General features: G+C 35.2%; 1 protein-coding gene across 1 annotated transcript in view; it reads right to left on the reverse strand.

Moving 5' to 3' along the window:
• CERKL (ceramide kinase like) overlaps window positions 1–14758 on the reverse strand; it is a 57919-nt gene that overhangs the window by 35831 nt on the left and 7330 nt on the right. The window lies entirely within an intron of this gene.

Here is a 14758-nt window from a genome sequence, read left to right on the forward strand (position 1 = left end):
CTCGGGGTTGTTACACTCATGGACCCTGTGGCCACAGACACTACCACTTCAGTGACACTAGTTCCAAATGCCTTTTGGAGATGCATCAACTCAACCATCATAGAATCACGAGGTTGGAAAGGACCTACTGGATCATCGAATCCAACCATTCCTAACAATCCCTAAACCATGACCCTCAGCCTGCTCTCTTGGGCTGTAAAACACTTGATTCCTTAAAGACAAAGACCTCAAATACACAGACCAAAGGAAAAGCATCACTGTCCCTATAGGCGTCAGAGACTCCGGACACAAAAAGTTTCCCTGCTTTCTCTGTAATTACAGCAGATCCAATATGGTAGATCAATAAAATTCCCATTGCAGCCCAAGGCAAGAAAAACTAGAAACTGTAAACCTTTTCCAAATCTAGCAACAGATCAGTTAAGTGGTTTCTCAATAGCAAAGGCCATAACAGATTCTATTTGATGAATATTTGCTACATGCTGTACTGAAGTTCAAGGAAGAAGCTGGAGAGGACTATTTTAACTGTTTTCCTGGAGAAGATAAATAGCGCTAGAGATGTAGACAGCAAAATCAGGTATCACCTATTTCATCATACCACAGCTTGGAGAACCATACAAACTGTAGGAATACTGATTCATACAAAAGCATCATCCTCAAGTTTTAATTGTAAATATTGAACTGGCTAGGAAGATTAGGATGGCCATTTTTCACTAAAGTTGAAAAGAAATATGCATAGAAGTCCCTAGCCATATTCTGTAATTTGCATCTTTTATTTTTACTGAAAATAAGGTAATCATAAATGCAGTAGAATTTTATAAAACAATCAGATAAAGAAAATATAACTCATGAGCTACATTTATAAAATATTGCTTGCATGTCATAATGATCAGGTTCACTTTAAAAACAATGTATATATTGGATTAGACACTTTTTTAAACTTCAAAAAACCTATTGGTTCGTTAGTATCATATTGGTTATCGCTAGCTGTTTCACGACATTAACTGTCCTCTCACATTACTTAGAAAGATATTGGGTACCATCTGTTCTTGCAAGAGATTTAAGTATACATCTATTAGATATCATGCTATTTATTTAATTCCGTACCCACTTCCCATTGTTGTATCTTCTGAAAAAAGAAGTCAATTTAATTACAAGGAATAAAGATAATCTCTTCTACCAGGCTGCCCTGTCATCATGAGAGCAGAGAGGGAACCTGTATAAAGTAGGTTACAGGCGTTAGGAAGAGTAAAACTAAAGGTACTTAACATTTACAAAAGATCTAACAAAAACAGAATATATGGCACTTTAAAAAAAATCACTATAAGCCAAGGGCTTGTCTAAATCAATCTCAACACATCTGTCTGATGTAGAGCGTAAACAGGATTAGAGTTGGATTTATCTGCTTGACGCTAATTGTACTCACAGTTTCTGCACATGTCCACTTTTTTTTTTTTTTTTTCCCCCCAAATACAGCATGAAAAAAAAACCTGCCTGGATATATGAATTTCTAGGAAGTTTTATGCCCCTATTTATCCTCTCACTGATTTCAAGCAATGAGACTACCCTACATTTTTCTTATTTATGTGGTAGTGTAATCCCCTATTTAATAAAAAATTATGTCTAAATACACTACACTGAGCAAAATAAAAAAGAGTGAGGGACTAATTCACTCAAATACAATTTAATTGTAACTATCAAACCAAATATTAATCAGTTAAGAGTGTTAAACTAGGCTTTAAACAGATTATGTCATGTTTATGGCAAATTTGATGAACACCTACACAAAAAAAAAAAAAAAAAAGCAGCACTACAGAAAAATAGAACAGTTTGTAAAGAGAAGTGTGCTATTAAAATATCTACACTGACACTTCAGCAACAAAAGATGTATTTTCCTACAAAAGAGGCCCAACATTGAAAAGGGCTACTTGAGAACTTACTTTCTATAACAAATTTCAGGACTACGTGGAAAACAGAAGAAAAAATACAAGAAATGTGCTTGTGTAATTCAAGTATGAGATGAAGGCAAATATGTTTTACTCCCTTGGTCATAAATTCTTCCTGTGACCTTTGGAAAGACCCTTAGCCCCATTTAACTATATTTAATAGATAAATCTCTTACATATTTACAGCTCTCAGTCCAATTATGCTCTCAAAGCTTACTTCATTAATAGTTGATTTCTATTGCTAAGTACAGTGTAACATAATAGAAATAAAAATCCTCAAGACTGTACTAAAGAAAACAGAGTGATCAACAATAGTTATTCAAGAATGATTAAAGATCATCTTACACTGTACGAACACTATTTTCAAAACAGCCATTCAGGATGTATAGTAAAATCTAATTGTATTGATATAAAACTAAAAAGGAAATTAATAGAAAGTTTTAAATGAAACTTTTTTTTTACAATATGTCTACAAATTTAGGGTTAAGAATATTTAGAAGAATACAACAATGTCTAACTAATGCATATAAAATAGCATTAAGCCCATTTTTCCCCTACATAGTACAATAACTAGCAGGCAACCCATTCATAAAACCTATGCAGAGTTTTCAGCTACAACTTTGATTAAGAAGGACTGGCAATGACAAATATAAAGCAGCAAGCATGATCATTCTTGCCAGAAGAGCTGAGAATCACCGTATAGCTCTTCAGACTATTTAACATTAATTTAAAATATGAGACAGAAAAGCTATTTTCAGAACCTCTAAATTGTCAAGGATTTATTATTTCAAAAAGGCAGGTTATGCAACACCTTTGTCAAAATTTGATGCTAAGCCTCTTACTCTCTTCTGCAAGCTGAGAAAGCAAAATTGCGCTTTCTGCTTGCCATGAGTATCAAACAGTGAGGTGAGGAAAAGGCACAGCAAGGGCCAGGCTGCAGAGGGGCTACTTTTTCCTTGGAAGATCATCTTTGCTCTATTCTAGTCCTCTTAAATGGTGGTGTAAAGAGAAGCATAACACAACCAAGGCCCTGCTCTAGAAAAATATTTCTCAGCTTGTGTAACAACCTCCTTGGAAAAAGGAAGGAGTTCAGGAAAAAAGTATTGAAGAGATGCACCTCAGCTCCTCCAGAACTGGAGACTAAAAGCAGAGTGTAGCTACTAACTTCATCTTTTAACGGCAGCTATTCACTTGCAGCAACAGCTGTATTCCTTCAGGGCAGAAAATTGAGCTTAAAAACATCTGACAGGAATACAACCAATTTTCATTCTCCTTCTCTAGAGAATCTGAAGGTGATGTATTTTGCCGAGCCAATGCAATACCTTGCTACTGTCCCTCTGCCAACACAGGCACCCACCCTCACTCACCTGCCACAACTGCCTAGTCCTGCCCTTTTCCTTACATCTGGCACTTGGCAAAAACAACCTGAGTCAATCCAACTCCCTGAAGTACTGTAGATTGTCCACTTAATTTTTTTTCTTTTTGCTGGCCTGTCTTCTGACAAGCTGTTTAATATAATCAGTTCAACACAAGTCCTACAAAACCAGAGATGCTTCAAAGTGGTAAGAAAATACACAGCAGGGAAGAAGGAAGGACTGGGACTGTCTGCTTTCATCAGGAGGACATCAACCTGGTTTGAGTCAATCTGCTGTGCATTTTCACTTCCAATAGCTAACTCCCCAAAGATCTCACATACGGATCAACAAAAGTCACCAAGAACCAGGAAAGGTGCACTATGGTTTCTCTTAATTTTTAAAACTTTATTTTCATCTTATCAATTAAAACAATTGTAAGTCTCAGAATAAGACTCCGCTTTATAAACCTATAATGGCATATTAAGTTAGTTTTGCAGGATAGGAATTTACAAACTATTTTAATACACCAGTAAAAGGCATTATTCACTATTCAGCTTAGAGAAGTCATCTTATTTTAAACTACTAACATAGATAGCTATCTCTAAAAATAAAAGTATTGCAAAGAATAATTGCTATACTAACAAAAGTAATATTCGTGAATAAATCTGTACTTCAGGATTCAACTCAGGCTTCCAACTCAAACTTAGCCAAAAAACAAACAAACAAACAAACAAACAACCCCAAACAAAGAAAAAAAAAAACCACTGTAATTTTCCACTGCAAATCCCAGATCATAGGATAAAGACTTATATTAAATAACAGAAATTACACTATTTTATTTCTCCGTTTAGTAATTCTTACGTTTTTTTTAAAAGGCAAAATGTGACAAATACATTGATATAAAACTGGATTTAATGGTCATGTGCAAATCTCAATACTTTCTACAAAAAGTGAAAAGTTTTTTCTTTCTTTGCTTGGTATTTCTCAACAATTTAACTATATTCATTGCATGAGTAACCACACCTAAAACTACAACCTCCTACCTTTCATCCTCCCCTCTTGTCTTTCCACCAAGACCAGCTGTTTCCAATCCCTGTTCTACACCATATCTTTTAACAAATAATACTTAGTCTTCTGAGGATCCTCACCAAACCTAGAGGGCTGTTGCTCACACGCCCCTGTGCTCAGCATCATACCATCAAGCAACTGCAAGAAGAGCAGCTTCAGAGGACATTTGGTGTAGCTCTTAAGCCCTCAGTTGAACCATGTTCAAGAACTTACAATTTGGGTGTTTCACTACAGCTTTAAAAGATGGCAATCGGCAAATTCCTAACAAAAAAACTGCCTATTTCTGGCAGAACCAAAATGAAAGATTGGCAACTGGCAAAGTAACCATGGGAACAGTTCAATTAATCCCATACCATAATGGCAGAGCTTCAGACAGTTCAGAGGTCTTCTCTGATGGAGCTGACTCCCCCTGGAGAAGAGCCAGACTTGGGGACTTCCCTTCTGATCATGACCAGATCTCAGAAATAACAGTTGCACCCAGCTTGCTGGGCTTCAACGATGCCCAGCAAGCCACGGACAAGTTCCTTCTTGTAATGAGGCTCATTAAACATCTGTCCGTCAAGCTTTCATTATTGTCTTGTTCCCTCTCTGCTTTAGAATAGTGAAGTAGCTTGCATATTAATTACAGGCCAACAGCAGAACTTTGTCAGAAGAACATATCAGACATATCTCTTTTGAATAGAAGCCAAATAACTTCCTGAGTAAATACATCCACAGAAAGTGTGATTAAAGTTTAGCACAAGGCCTAATGCTGTTCCAGAGAGAAAGTATCACCTTAAGGAAGAGTTTCCCCTTCTTTCTCCATGAAACAGTTTGAGAGAGATGATGAAATGGAAAAACAACCTCCTAAAAGGAAGATCTGCTGGGAATAATGTTGTACAGAGCAACAATACTAGCTGAAAGGAAACAAGGCAGACAGTGAGCAATTCTGAATCTGAAGCAATGGAGAGGAAGCCTGCAGATAAGCCTTTCCTTCTCAATAGTTAAAATTTCCCATTAACACCACACCACTGAAAATAAATTTACTATAGAAAGCTCTACATTTTATGCTAAGTAAGGCCCACATACTGCCTAATTTCATAATATGTTTGAAAAAGCAGCAGCAAATCTTTTATAAGTGCCTGAAACCCCATAGCTTTTCATGTAATAAGTAAAAGGAGTTGTGTAACAAACTTCAGAACAACAGGTTAACAAATATCAATGATCTCCATCATATTTTGTAAAACCTCTGCAAACCCAAGCATCGGATTAAATGACTAGTTTTTCATAGACCAACAACATAGCCATCATATAATGCAATTCATTAAAAGAGAGAGATTTCTGAAATAAAATAGAAGACTGGAATCCGAGAGCTTATGTGATTGAAGACTATGGGCTAGCTGAGCTAGACGATTAACTAAAGAATTGCCAAAGAGGAAACGTGAACTTCATTTTACATGCCTTAGAAAAAAAATCTCACACATAGACACTGTTTTTTACCAACTAATTTATGTCATAATCATGGCAATAACTTCTGTCATGTCAGAAAATAAAGGGAGTGGGGAATCAACATTGCTTCTTATAGCCACATGACATCACTGAATTTTATTTACTACAAATTAATAATTAGTTCTGCTGGACTCTTACTGGCATGAGACTTGCTTCAGCCTCAAATACAGATTTACAATCTATCCACACTACTAAATATCAATGTCTTACTTTCAGGGAACACAACATGCCTCAAAAACCTAAATTTTGGTCTTTTCTGGAAAAGATTTTCAAGTCAACGCTTTACTTAGGATAAAAGAACAGACGCATCCCATTCTAAACACAAGACAGTTTCCTTCCATAAGCTGTTGGCAATTCACGTATAATAGCAATTCATGCTTTTAGGTATTAAAGCACACCATCTGATGCTAGATAAGCTCATCCATGAACTTCTCATTGATCAATAACTGCATGTTTGGCTTTATCCTTGTTGATCTTTGATCTATTTTTTTTAGGAGCTTTCTTCATAAACTCAGCCATCCTTTGTATTATTCTATCTGCACCTTCAACACTAGCCCAAGGGTAAGAGACAGCGATAGCAACACCAGAGTCCTCTGACAAGCATAAAACCCTTCCCTCACCCCAATGCTCTTCAGCTCAGTTGCCACACAGGAATAGGAATAATATAAGTTACACCATTTTGCCTGCAGGAATGAATGAATCCTATTTAGTTCATGTACAAAACATTTGTAACAGACTTAAAAGAAAAGCAACAAAAAAAAAAACCCACAGACTTCTGTTATATGATCTTTATAATATTCATGGAGGTTTTTTCCCCTCCTCTTAGAAGAACTGTTCAAATTTCTCTAACTTTGTAAAATATTTTGGCATATTAAAAATATACTTTCTACTACCTATGTATCATACAAAAATTGCTTTGAACACAATGGAAAATGTAAGGTATATTTAGTCAGTTGTGCAGTGTTCAAATTAGCACTTCAGATAAAGAAAAAGCTTACAAAACGCAATACTCCAGAAGCTTTCTAGTATTACAATTATTGTTACTAGATGGAATTGAGTACATTTGCAGTCATGCATAATCCTGTGACTGAGGAAATTACATTCTTAGATTTTCATCAATTTTAAAATTTTGTTTGCAGCTTAACACTATGACAAAGCTCTTACAGAAGATTTGATACCAATATGATGTGACACAACTGAACCCAACCTTAATTTCACTCACAGTAAGAAATCACAGGATTAAGTAACACTGTGCAGTCTTTTAGAAAAGTTTATTGCTTCCAGATGGATGCAAGTTTCCTTTCAGCAATGATTGTATCTTCTGTACACAGGGTGCCAATGTTACTATAAATATAGACAAAAGCAGTTATAAAGATAAATTATTAAAATATTGACATAAACAGGTTCATACAATACTGCCTCTCTGACCAAAGCAAGGACGACTGCATTAGAGTGCCGTGTGTATCACAAATGTTCAATATAAAGACAAGTACACCTTTTTTTAGAAATTACAGCCCATATATGAACAAGCACAAATTTCCAAGGTATCCATAAAATGACTTCTAATTCAAACGGCATGCTCTTTGCCCCATGTTGTGTAGTGCCATGTGTTTCCCTGCATGGTGCATACTACCAAGATGTCCACCTGTGCCCATGTAGCTGCGCAGCAAGCTAAGTATATGTTTACTCCATTTAGCAGCAGAACTGTCGAACACACACTGCAATACACTTACATTGAAATAAAACTAAAATTCTAAATAATAAATGTCTTTAAGCAAATTTAAAGTTCAAACCATGTACATAAGATACTGATAAAGGCTATCAACAGCTCTACAAAACATTTTCCAGGAAAATATACTTCTGGGGAATATCTGATAAGACTGTAAGAAAATTATGTGTAATGCTTTTTGGAAATCAAAATACACTCTAAAGTCACCAGGTAAAGCCAGTACTTTGGTGTTTTTTTTATTATTATTTTGTGTTGTTACACAGTTGAGGAATAAGAATAGACGGCAATGAGTCATTTAAGACACAATTTGAAATTTTCATGAGATTCTCAAAAGCCAAAAGATCTCCATCTTGGTTTTGATTTGTGTAATGACCAGTTCATAAAGTAGAATAAGTTAATGCATTTTAAAGGACATGCAGAATCCATTAAATGCTTTGTGAATCAAATTTTAGCATTATCTATGCTAACTATGAAATTCAAATTTGACTATCTGCATAGAAATAACTTTCATTTTTACATCAAAATACATTTGTATATGAGGTTACATATAGAAACCTACTTATTTTGACAGGCATATCAACTGCTTCAAAACAGAGCCACTAATCAAAAAAAACACATGAAAAAAACCTCACCCCAAAATGTTCTATGAGTTATGCTTTTCATCCCTGCATGCACGAATAAACTCAAACAAGCAGTCTCCCACCTATTTTAGGCAAATTCCTTGACATCTCCTACCTGCTCCTCTTAACTTCAGCATGGTAACTGTGGCTATATACTATATTTACATACTTATTCCTAATCACAGTCTATTCCTAACCCTAGCACTAAGAAGTACTAAAATCAAACTGAAAGACTACTGGTCAACATATCAAAAAAAAAAAACAAAACCGTTTCTGATGAGTTTTCACTGCTGGAGAAACACATGACAGATGACAAAGATGGACACATACGTACAGGGATTACCACTATGAGGTTGATGTAAATATCTTATTTGTAGATCCTGAGAATTTTACCCATAGCATAAAGATCCTGCATACGGTTGCTGGATTAGAAAGAGATTCATATTCAAAGCACCCATATAGCAACTAAAAAAGATGCATCTCCACACTGTCTCTAACAGACACTTAAGCAGTATGCACATTATTGATGCTATTCTATCTAAATATTCCTCATTATTAAACTTATCTCGCTCATTTAAAAGTCAACTGAAGGACTCTGAGTTTCTACATATATCCAGGCACACATTACAAATCAGATAATAATCTTCGACTTAGCTTTAAAGTGAACCAGTAAAACAAAACCATCATCACCTGTGCTGAAGAATTAATGACTACAGATATCTTGGCACACACCTTTAAGCTGTTGACATAACGAAAGTAAATTTTCACATTGAAGGTCGTCATCTACCCCATGAACATCAGAAATCTTCTGAAAGAGATTTATGGAAAAATACTAGCTAAGCATATTGAAATTGCTGTTTTTACTAATCTTGAGGTTGATTAAACAAACTACTGTTCTGGAATGGTTTGTAATGGCTTCAGACTCATATCCTATAAGAGTTTGGCTATTGTATTTGGAATTTAACTTTCCTTCTCCACAATGAAAATAAAATCCCAAGACTATAGTAATTATGAGCATATGTACAAGCAATATTTTCAAGCTACTCATGGCTAAGAAATGCAGGTTTCCTATACAGTCTACTACAGTCTGCTATGGTATTGTAATTCCTACACAGTCTGCTACTGTATTGTAATTTTTACCATTTAATGAAATTAACCTCTTGATATCTTGTCAGACAAAGAACATAAATTCTTCAAACTATATCAATGGACCAATAAAAATACGTATCTTGCAAATGGAAGGACAGGCAAATTGAAGTTCAAATTCTACCAAGAAACCCTGCTTAGTAGTGCAAATGCAGATGGAGTTACAGACTAGTGATATTTTACATAAAACATCATTTAACTAAAATTTAAGCGGTTTCTGATACAGAAGACCAGTAATACCAGGTGAGATCAAAAGTCCATCTGTCCCAGTATCTTATGTCAAACCACAGCCACAAGCAGATGCTAAGAAAAGAGAAGGAATAAAGCAAGCATTTATTCTATTTTCCACTAATACTCTTCCAGTCCCCACCTGTTTTCATTTGGGACACCCTGAACTGACTGCAGTTTCTGCAGGTCTGACAGCACTCAAATAAGGCCTTCCATCCCCATCTGAACCCACAAAATCTTTTAGCATTAACAGTATTCTTCAGCACTAAGTTTTACAGTTCCCTTTTTTGCTGCATGATTATTCCTTTTGTTTAGAGCCTGGTTCTTCTTAGCCTTGGTAGATGCATCATATTTCTTATGTTGGAAGACAGAAAACCATTGGCATCTACTCCTTCCATGCCCCATCTGTACTGCCTCCCTTTCAGACCAAAATGTACTGGCCTGCTCTGCCGGTGATCCAAGAGCCATTCATTGCCTTTAATCACTGTCACTCCCTTGTCTAGTCCCACATCATCTCTTTTGAGAACATCAGAATTGCACACTGTACTCAAGATGTGGTTAAATAACTGCTGGTTTATAGAGCATACAAACATCTGGTTTAGTCTCTATTTATGTCCTAATGATCCTTAACATAATAATCCTAACAACTGTTTAAGTGACAGATGACATTTTCCACATAATAAACCTATGATCACATACATTAGTTGGTCTAGCTACAGCTCCTGATCTTGATCTCAAGCTGATGGCATTCAAATAAGAGATAAATATATTACACTATGTTTAATTATATCAACTCTTGGACTCACTGTCCCATTGCCCAGTCAAATCAGTGAAACAGCCACGTCTCAGAAGCTGTGCCGTAGGATATAACTGACAATCTCTAAATGCTTTTTCACTCCTATTTTAACACTCCCCAAACAAAACAAAACAAAAAATCAACATTTCTGCTTTTCTGTGTTTATGTCATGCCATTTTTTCTCTTCAATGTTCCTTCCAGACCACACTGTTAATATACCAAAGGCAATATGAACTTTTCAGGCAGCCTTCACTTTATGAGTTAAACAAAGAAAACAAACAGTAGAAACATAAAACAAAGAGAAACTTAAATTTAAGAACAGCTTTCTGTTTACTGTACGTTCATTTTAGTAGTACGCTCCTGTATACAAACTAAAACTGCTAAACTGTAAAACTTGCAAACATAAAAAGCAGTAGTTGCTTTAAGCAAGACAAACAAGCATATATGTATAAATTACATGGTAAGTTCAGTACTGAATTTCTGTGTGTACATTCCACAAATGGTTTCCATAAAACAAGTGAGACCTAGGGACAAAATTTCAAAAACACCACCTGCTCTCGTTTCCATCATATTTTAAATAATTAACTCCTCAACAGGAAAGAAAAGGAAAAAAAAAAAAGCCTTTTTATTTCATTTTGGTTTGTACTAGAGTAAAAAAACAAAAACTGTCAAATATTTATTAGGTATTCTTTTCTTCTGCTAAGTATCATTTTCTAAAGCAACCATAGTTCTTACAACACCTCCATCACAAAAGACCTATGGAACAGAAAAGGATCTGGAGAATATTCTTAGTTCAATCACAGCCTTGTTTAATGAGTGTGTTGCAGTCAAGTGACCAAGAAACACTACATTTCACATTCAATATTCAGAAGCACTCTTTTTCCTTTAGTAAAAATAGACCTCAATACACAATATTATCCCAATTACTGTAACATATCAATATATTTAGGTTTATGCTAGAATGTGTCAGCTGCAGAATTTCCTAAAAGAAACCACAAATCTGTTCAAAGTTTGAGATCAACATGAGTTACCATCTATCGACATCTAACTGTTAGTGCATAGTTACTGGTGCTACGATAATTTCGATCCCTAAGTACCTACCTCACCCCTAGTTACACTACAAGAGCGTGACAGAGCAGGCCTTTGGGAAGTCCAAAACCAGCCAAGGATGAAACCTTTCAGAACCTTTCTTGACAGAGCTGTTGGACGAGTCTCCAAACGGCCTGGCGATAAACACCATACCAGGGAGAGGACTTGGACAGGAAAAATCTCATTCTGAACCATCTTCAGAACCTTCAACAGATCAGCCAGGCAAAAATGTGCTGTTTTCACACAGAGAGCTAGGAAGTTATCTTGACATTTTTCCTACTTACTTTTAGCAATTTATTTACAAGAATTTTCACTTAAGTTAGAATAACATAGGCTTTTTTTAAAATGCCATTTTCCTGTAACTTTTTTTTAAGTAAGAATACTTACTCTATTTCTACTGTACTGTACTACAACAATACAATAAAAATATAAATGAAAATATTTTCAAACATCTGTCAAATAGGGTGTTTTAATAGAATAATGACCATTTCATTACTCAAATGCAGAACAATATCTGCAAAACAGCATTATATTTAGTCCTAAGTATTTACTGCTGTTACCCTTAACTTGATCATTTGTATGTCAGATTTTGTTTTTCCAAGACTGTCTGCACTGTGTAAAGATGTGTTTCCAGGATACGTACAATTGTGCAGTACATAACATCTGTTGCTTCACATTTTCTGAGCTTCACAAAGCATACTTTCCTATATTCACTCGAGTGTATGGACTGACAGAAGAGATATATTGTCACAGTTCAAATAAACTGACAACTACAGCAACTATTCTGTGCTGAAAAGCACCTCAGTAACTACCATCTTACACAGCCCACATGGCAAAAAAAAAAAAAAAAACAGGAAATTCAGAGTTTGGTCTTGAATTCTGTTCAAGGACTGACCATTTGTTTAAAGTTGCAATACACAGGCAAGAAAAAGCCACATTACAGATCAGAGAACTGCAAGGAAAACCAAACCACCACACATTTTTTTTCTCAGAAATCGAATATATTCCTACAGCTACAACTAAACAAGAAGCCAGAAGAGGGAGGAAGTCGCACCAGATCTTAAACATAAGAAGGAGAATTTTCTTTCATCAAATCTCTGAAAGAAAGGTTTCCACACATCAAGGCTCACATGAAAATTCAGACCTACAAGTTTTATTTTTTTAAACAGCTTTTCACATCTTTAAAAAAACAAACAAAAAACCCAACAAATAAATATTTTTATCTGAGTCTGTTACACTGACACACCATGAGACAAAACAGCAGCTTCCATACTACTAGGAAGGAAAAATAATAATTCCTTGTAATATAAAGCCAATGGCAAGCCTGAAAAATAATTTTTAATTCTTATATAAGTTATCCTGGGATAATTTGAATAATTTGTGATCCACTGAGCCCCAGTTTTACAAAAATAAAGCCTTTGGCTTCCACCTGCTCTGGCTTACAATCATATTACAAAAACTCTAAATTTAAGTGTGTCTAGAAGCATTTTCTTGGTTTTGCTATTTAAGGGTTTAAACATTTATTGCATCAATTTCAAAGTTGCTAAGATCTATGTTGTAATTGATAGTTGTACCTAAAGAGACCGGCACAAGTTCTGTGCTTTGTTTTGTTTTCTTTAATCTCTAACATTCATAGAGTAACATTCAATATTTGGCATTTACAATAGACACTGTACTGAAATATTTTACAATAGTCATCTAGGATGACAAATTAAATCACACACCAAAAAATTCTTTTAATCAAATACCCACCCACCAAAGAATAAACTGAGGATATTCTTCAATCTTAAAAGGAAACAAACCAGGAAAATTTGGGGGAGGAATAAAATAAGCAGCACCAACTTGATCTCCACATAAGCATTTTAAAACACTCACATTTAAGACCATGATAAAGGTACAAATACAGCTGAAGGCTTCAAACAAATACCCTCCTCTCTGAGCACCAAACTCCTTCCCAAAAGATAAACTCAGGTAATACTAATCATATGTTGGAAACAAAATAATTTGCCACTTTTCAAAATTAAAAAAAAAACAATATACCATTTTTTTCCTGCAGAGGGCCACAGCAAGTCCTACAAAAAGGATTTCTATGCTTCAACAGAGTGCAGAAACAGGGAATACCAATGTCTTCAACTCTTCATTGTAACTACATAAAATCCAGTTACACTGATAACTTCCACATTTGCAAGAGAGATTATAATATATCTTGGTTATTTGTTCAAGAGGAGGAGTTTAGAGCATGCCAAGAACTAATTTTTGGTTGCATTTACAGGGTCAGGACTTCCCTGCCAGCTGCAGTGCCATATCGCAACTGAATTTCAGTTGTGCTTGCATTTTCACTTATCCAGCTACATTTGAAGATGTGATCCTAAACTGGTATTACTCTCCGAAGAACAGTATCTCAACTAATAGCATTTCAATAAAGGGAGGAGGGTTCCTAAACTGCAAGATGGGAGTTCTAAAACTTGTTCCCTAGATAAATAGTTCGAGAAATACTGTTCTTATACTTCACCTGCAGATGCAAGTATTTTTGAGATGACACAAACAGTTGGAAGGAGGACATTCTAGTCACTTATTTCAAGTTAGCTGTTAAAAAAATAAATACCATTAAGTGGTATTTTAAAGGGTTAATTTATTAACTTTACAGTTGCGCTCAATTCTGTAGTATGTCAGAGAACGGTGAAACACAATTAACTCAAAAACTTGACAGTTAATGTCTATGAGACAGGAATCAATTTAGAAAAGGGTCTTAGTATAATGCAGCTTTATAACAGTCCCAGTAGTAAATGACAGAAAGGTCAAATTTTGAAAGGAAACAGCAGATACCACCACAAAACTAGCAGATGTTCCTAAAGGATCATCTGTACAAAAACATAAGCATATGTGAGAGAAATCCAACACTATCACAAAATCAGTTGGTGTCTAACATAATAGCAGTTCCTTATGGCAATATGGTAACACATGTATCAGATACTCAACACATTATGGTTTTTTGTCTGCACATACTGCTACAACATAAGTCATAAAAAACAGGACCACTGATTTCCTTGAAAGGAAAACATTAGTTCCATGACCAACTAATGTTAAGGTACGCAAAGCCTATCCAGTTCTCCAGGACTGTGTTCTCAGATTTTCAGCCATTTAGGCTTTTTTGTATTGTCTAAATGTAAACATATTTTTAGACCACTATATGTATTTAAGTAAAAACTTTCTTCTAAATGCAGTCCATAAAATGGTTTGAAATGCCTAAATGAAACAGCAAACAAAAAAGGATTCCTTCTATCCAATACCTACCT

This window comes from Cuculus canorus, chromosome 6 (assembly GCF_017976375.1).
Source record: "Cuculus canorus isolate bCucCan1 chromosome 6, bCucCan1.pri, whole genome shotgun sequence".
Taxonomy (NCBI): domain Eukaryota; kingdom Metazoa; phylum Chordata; class Aves; order Cuculiformes; family Cuculidae; genus Cuculus; species Cuculus canorus.